At 41.4% G+C, this 6,000-nt stretch overlaps 1 long non-coding RNA gene across 1 annotated transcript in view; it reads right to left on the bottom strand.

Moving 5' to 3' along the window:
* Window positions 1–246: 246 nt before the first annotated feature.
* Window positions 247–6,000, bottom strand: part of LOC135454331 (uncharacterized) — a 274,211-nt gene continuing 268,457 nt past the window's right edge. The window contains exon 4 of the long non-coding RNA XR_010442082.1: window positions 247–434. This is a non-coding gene — a long non-coding RNA (uncharacterized LOC135454331). The remainder of the gene's footprint in view (window positions 435–6,000) is intronic.

Raw genomic sequence — 6,000 nt, 5'->3', positions numbered from 1 at the left:
CACTGAAATTCTGGACACAAGAGTGGACAAGGTACCAGACAAAGTTGCCAACTGCCTGATGCTTTTGATCCAATTACAATCATTTTTTCTAATGAGAAATCACAGCTACCTAAACAAGCAAAACCACCATCTACCTTTCCAAATAAAAAGGCAGAACCAGATCTTTGTCGATTTCAACATGACTGAAATTTTCAGTTTCTCTAAAATGATAAAAATAATTGAATAGATTAATTATCTTACCTACAAAGGAACATTTTAGGAAGCTCACTTGTTTCTGTTGACTGAAGCTGGATACTTGGTGTATCAAACAATTCAGTGATGAATCAGAGATTCATTTCTGCTGTCACTTCCATGCTCCACATCTCAGAAGCTTAATATTCTGGACAAGTGGCAAGACCATGGGCAAAACACACTTTAAAATGGCATCCTGCCTTCTGAAAGAAAAAAAAGAAAAAAAATTTTTTACATTTCCTAATGTAGCTAATTATTTTCCCAAACAGTTTAATTTATCTAATGAAGCAGAGAAGGACAAACCATTACTAATATACATTACAGAATGAAGTTTGATAGAATTTTTTGAGACTATATAAATAGACTTCTGAAAGCATAGGCGAAAGGAAGACCAGTATGGTAGATACAGACAAAAAAAATTCTGCCATGACTGTCTTTCCCTCTAATTAACCATCAGCTCTTCTCATGGACAGCAGGAATGTGAGGTACAAAACACATCCCTCAGGAAATGGCCAAACTTCCACAGATTTTTGAAAGTTCTGTAAAAGGCTTTATTAGCCCATCCTCAAGGTTTACAAGGCAATAATCACAAGGCTTTGCTGAGAGCTGTGGTGCAAGGAAATGTTCCAGGGGTCAGCAAATCCTCAGCAGAGCCCTGGTGAGCGGGAGCATCCACCCCTGCCCAGCTCTCACAGCACCAGGACAAACCTGTGGGACAAAGGCAGGGAAAGTGGCAGCTCCACACAACACCCGTGTGAGGCAGTGTGAATTTATGTTCTAAGGTGTTCTAGGGTCTTGTAAAACCACAGAATAAATTATTTCCATATTTCAGCTCTGACCTTACCGTAAAACTTTTGCTCTATGAATAATCCCATTTCATTATTGCAAGGTTGCATTTCTGAAGGTTGGTAGTAAATTATATCTATAAATAATTTGGCAAGTTACTGTTTTCAAGTTGCTTGCAACTTTTATCTTTAGGAAGGTCTGTCCTTAGACCACCTCAATTCTGGTCCCTCACCTTTGCTATTAAGCTGAAAATCCAAAATATATAGTGATGGCTACTTGAGTTTGTATCCATGCTGTGAATTACCATTTAAATTTCTTCCCTAATGACAACAGAACTTGCCCAAACAATCTGAACCATTAAGCTGCTGCTCTGGACATCATATTTTTACTTCAGCTTTTCTTTTCTCACAGCCTATTCTCTGACCATCAAAGACTCAAAGGAAAAGCAAAGTTGGAGGTAGGTCAGATAACCGGATTCTAATTTTTATCACCCCATAAAAAGATCTAATCAGCTCCTTTGTGGCTTGCCCAAATTCCATGGAAATCAATGTAAAGACTCACATTGATTTGACAGAGTATCTTTGCCAGGTCTTTAACGTTTCTAAAGCAAAATTTAATAGGATGCCTAATTAAAGACTTAATTAATGTCTGGATGATGTTTTTCAGAAAAAGAACGGAAATTAATGCTCATGGTATTCACAATTCTCCACACCAGCCTACTGATTCTGTGCTGATTAAAATCTCCTGAATGTATTATATATTTAGAATTACAGAAATCAATAATTAAAAAAAAAAACAAAAACAAAACAGACCATATTCATTTAAGAGGAGAAAGAAGAGGATTCACTCCTTTCTCTACCTTGTAGCTGCTAAGAGCTTCCTATAACCACTAAAGCCCAGAGAAATTTATGTTTTTATTTACAAAAGGCTGAATGCTATCAAAGATGCAGAGTTCTTCTTTTTTCTTGTTCTTGTTTTCCCTATGCTTGTAATAAAGCTGATTTTTTTTTCTTGCTTTAGCCTGAAACAAAATAGCTGATTCTCAGGTGGAAAAATAATTAGTAACATGGGAAGCTGAATGAATTTTGAGATATTGAGGAAAATGTAGTTTGAACTGTCAGGTTTACTCACTTACCCACAGGAACTACAAAGCAGCAAAGAAATAAAACCCTCTTAGAACTTAAAGCTTTCATCGACCTATTCCCTCTGGCTGATTTTTTCCCCAAAACTCTCTTTTCCCAGTGGTTCCTATTAGAAACACAAATAGTTTGCCTCTCTGCATAGTGAAAAATGTCATACTTCTTTTAAAAGGACTATTAAGTTATTATTACCTTCTAATGTGAGGATAGCACTACTATGCAACCTGTACAACTAAACACACTTCACAGGAGCCCTTGCACTGCCTGGATTGTCACAGGAATGGGAGTTGTCAGCAGCTCAGATGTCACTGTCTATTAGGCCAAAGGGAGTGGCCTAATAAGCCAACCAACACAGGTGTAGGGCCTGCCAATAACAGCAGGAGAAGATCTTGGTATGGATTGGCACAGAGGATCCTCACAGCCTCTCCCATACTCTACTGAGAAAAATTTATGGGTAGAAATTGACTCTTGGTTTTACAATTATGAAAGAATAAGGAAGAGCAGCACGCAGTGCCTCAGCAGGACCCTGAGTCTTTTGTTGTTTGTCATGTTTTCTACCTTTTGTTCATGATGTTGTTGTTGGGGTTTCTAGGTACCACCTGAAGTCAAGAGCCCCAGGTGTATCAATGCCAGGGCTCAAAAGGGGGCAGCTGAAGCTCCATGGCTGCTCTGAGATGTGTGCTGTCATAGGGATCTCAGGAACCTGCCAGGAAAACCTGAGAGACTGGAAGGCCACAATGGGTGGCTACAAACTCCTTTGTGAACAGAGGAAGGGAAGAAGAGGAGGAGAAGTTGTATTTTAAGTAACAGAAAAATCTGGATGTATGAAGGTGAGCTGAGACCACAAGAAGTCCATTGAGTGTCTTTGGGTCAGGACTAGTGCAGTCATCACTGAGGGGGAATTTAGGTTTGGTGTCTGCTACTGACACCCCAATCAGAATGAATGAATGATAAAACCTTTCTTCAGCTGCTGAAAGAACTCTTGGACCCACAGAACCTGGTGCTCAGGGGTGACTTCAATTGCCCAGGCACTTGTGAGAGCAGCACAGCCTGGCAGGAGCAGCTCCAGCTGTGGGCTCTGACATGGCAGGGACCATCCCTCCCAGCGTCTGCTCCTTTGATCTGATGCCTGCGCTCTCACCAACATTGCTGATTGGAGCCCGGGTTGCCCATCCCAGCAGCAGTGGTGCAGTGCCTCCCTCTGCCAGCACAAGGGTGTTTGTACCCCCTTGTTGTGTCCTTAGAGCTCAGTGCCCCAAGCCAGAGCAGGGGGCTGCTCTCTAAGGGTGCCTCCTCCTCCTCTCCCCTCATTCTTCTCCCTTCAGCTGACCTGCCCTGTTCCTGAGGCACTGCTGGCATCAAGAGCACATTCAGGGAGCACCTGTGAGGAGCTGCAGGATGTGTTCCACACAAACTACACCAGAATCCTTAGTGAGAACCACTAACCTGTAAACTCTGAATTCATTCTTAAAGGGAAGGAAATTGCTGCAAGCCAGGGCACATGAAAAGCACAGGACATTCTCCAGATTGAATTATTTGCTATTTATTTTGTAACAACTCCTCTCTTACACTCCCCCTCTCTGTTATGGTGTTCACAGGGGTCTCAGATTGAGGGAAGAGATGAGGATCTGACTCCATGTTTCAGAAGGCTTGATTTATTATTTTATTATATATATTACATTAAAACTATACTAAAAGAATAGAAGAAAGGATTTCATCAGAAGGCTAGCTAAGAATAGAGTAGGAAAGAATGATAACAAAGGCTCTGTCTCAGACTGTCTGTCCAAGCCAGCTGACTGTGATTGGCCATTAATTAGAAACATCCAACATAGACCAATCACAGATGCACCTGTTGCATTCCACAGCAGCAGATAATCAATGTTTACATTTTGTTACTGAGGCCTCTCAGCTTCTCAGGAGGAAAAATCCTAAAGAAAGGATTTTTCATAAAAGATGGCTGTGACGTCCCTCAGAAGATTTTAAGTACCCCGATTCCTTGTTAAGCTGTGCCCAATAGAAGCACCAATTTCTTTGTGCAATTGCACCAGTGATTTGTAGCTGAGCCCTTCTCCTCCTCCACTCCAGCCTGCTTTTCCCAGGGGATGGAAGTGGCTCTGACTGCAAATTCCACTGCACTGTGAGCCCACGAGGCTCAGTGCTGTACCCAGCCCCTGCCAGCCTGGGCATGGAGGCTCTGAGCAATGCCAGCCTGAAACAGGAGACAAGCATGGCACTGTCACACAAGCCAGAGCTGCATTTGTTATTTTCTCTTACAAGTCAGTATTTTGTTAGCACTGTTGCTTGTGTCAATCATATTTAGGAATTCCCATTCATATGTGTGCTTTTTATTAAACACTAAGGTCATGGCCCTTCAGGGAGATAAAGTTAATTAAAATACTGTGCATTAGAAAGAAGAATGGGGTGATTTCACTTGCTAAAATCTCACCTGATTCAGCCAAAGATATTAAAAGCGCATGAAGAAATGCTAGCTATAACCTTCCACTGAAAGATGCTGTTTGTATAGAACATTAGTAAGCAGGGAAATGGCTGCATGGATGCGGAATCTTTATCTTCACTGCCCAGTTGCTGAAAAGTAAAGAAAACTAAAGCAACAAGCTCCAAAAGTGTAGAAGCCTACAGGAAGGACGAGAAGGAAATTTGTCATGGAGAGATTGCAGATAGCATTCCTATCAGAAAAACGTTGGAAAAGTAATTATAGAGACATCCAGGTCTTGGCAGAGAGCAGAACAGGTAAGGGAAAGTCACAAGAGAACTTCTCAGCACCATGACAAGCACCAATCCTTTCTGTGGTACCATGAAAAGTGGAAAGTGTAAACGACAATCCCTAATTAGTCTATACTAAGAGGCATTTTTAGATGGTGAAGAGGGCATGGAAAGCATCAGGGCAAACCAGAAGTGATCCAGAGAGCAAACTCGACACTGGGCATGGTGGAGAAAGGGGGAAAACACATTTAAGAACAACTTATTCAAAGGCTATTAAAACAGCCAATCACTGTTAAATTGTGATTGGAGGAGGAAATATGCCCTGGAGGGAGTGCAAGCCACGAGATTGACTTCTTCAAATGCACAGCTGTGGTGGAGCAATCAAATAGTCCAATGGCAGCTTTCCCCTCAGAGACGAGACAACCTGGGGCCATATGACCTCAACCTTTGATACACACAAGGAAAATTTAATGAGAGGCCTGCTATAGAATCTGGTGTCTAGAAATGACAAATTGCAAGCTTTGCTGACCCCTCATGAAGGCAAAGTTTCAAACTTTCATTGGCAAAATTGAGCATCCAGGACAAGCTTGGAAAGTGAGACATGAAAGGAAAGGAAAACTGACTGTAACCAGACACAGGTTGATAAAAGCAGCTGAATTCCACAATCTTGCTAGCTAAAAGTGAGATGGCAATGGAGGAACACAAAATAAACCATAAGAGCATCAACACATGATGGAGATGTCATCACTGGCTGGGAATATCAATTTGCTTTCCCTCAAATCAACACTGCTTGAGAAGAGGTGCTCTGGTGATTTAGTCATTGCTAAATTCACGTAGAACTAGGAGGGACCCAAGTGTTCACAATCACAAGAAAATAAATTAGATTAAATTCTCCCAAGCTGTCACAGCTTCCAAAAAGGCTTACTTTGGATTTTGGCTACAGGATAAAGCACAGGCACAGCACAAAACAGAAAGATTATCTTTAGGAGCTTGCATCTTTGTAATTGCCAGAATGTTAACTGTAGGAGATTGTAGCACTCAAAACAAGTCAGTTAATATTTCCAAGTGCCAGAGATTTTACCCAGATTTCTGACACCCTATCTCATGCAGTTAATAAGTT

The sequence above is a fragment of the Zonotrichia leucophrys genome, chromosome 14 (assembly GCF_028769735.1).
Source record: "Zonotrichia leucophrys gambelii isolate GWCS_2022_RI chromosome 14, RI_Zleu_2.0, whole genome shotgun sequence".
Lineage (NCBI taxonomy): Eukaryota > Metazoa > Chordata > Aves > Passeriformes > Passerellidae > Zonotrichia > Zonotrichia leucophrys.
The sequence above is the reverse complement of the archived record's forward strand: the minus strand, read 5'-3'. Positions and strand labels throughout refer to the sequence as shown.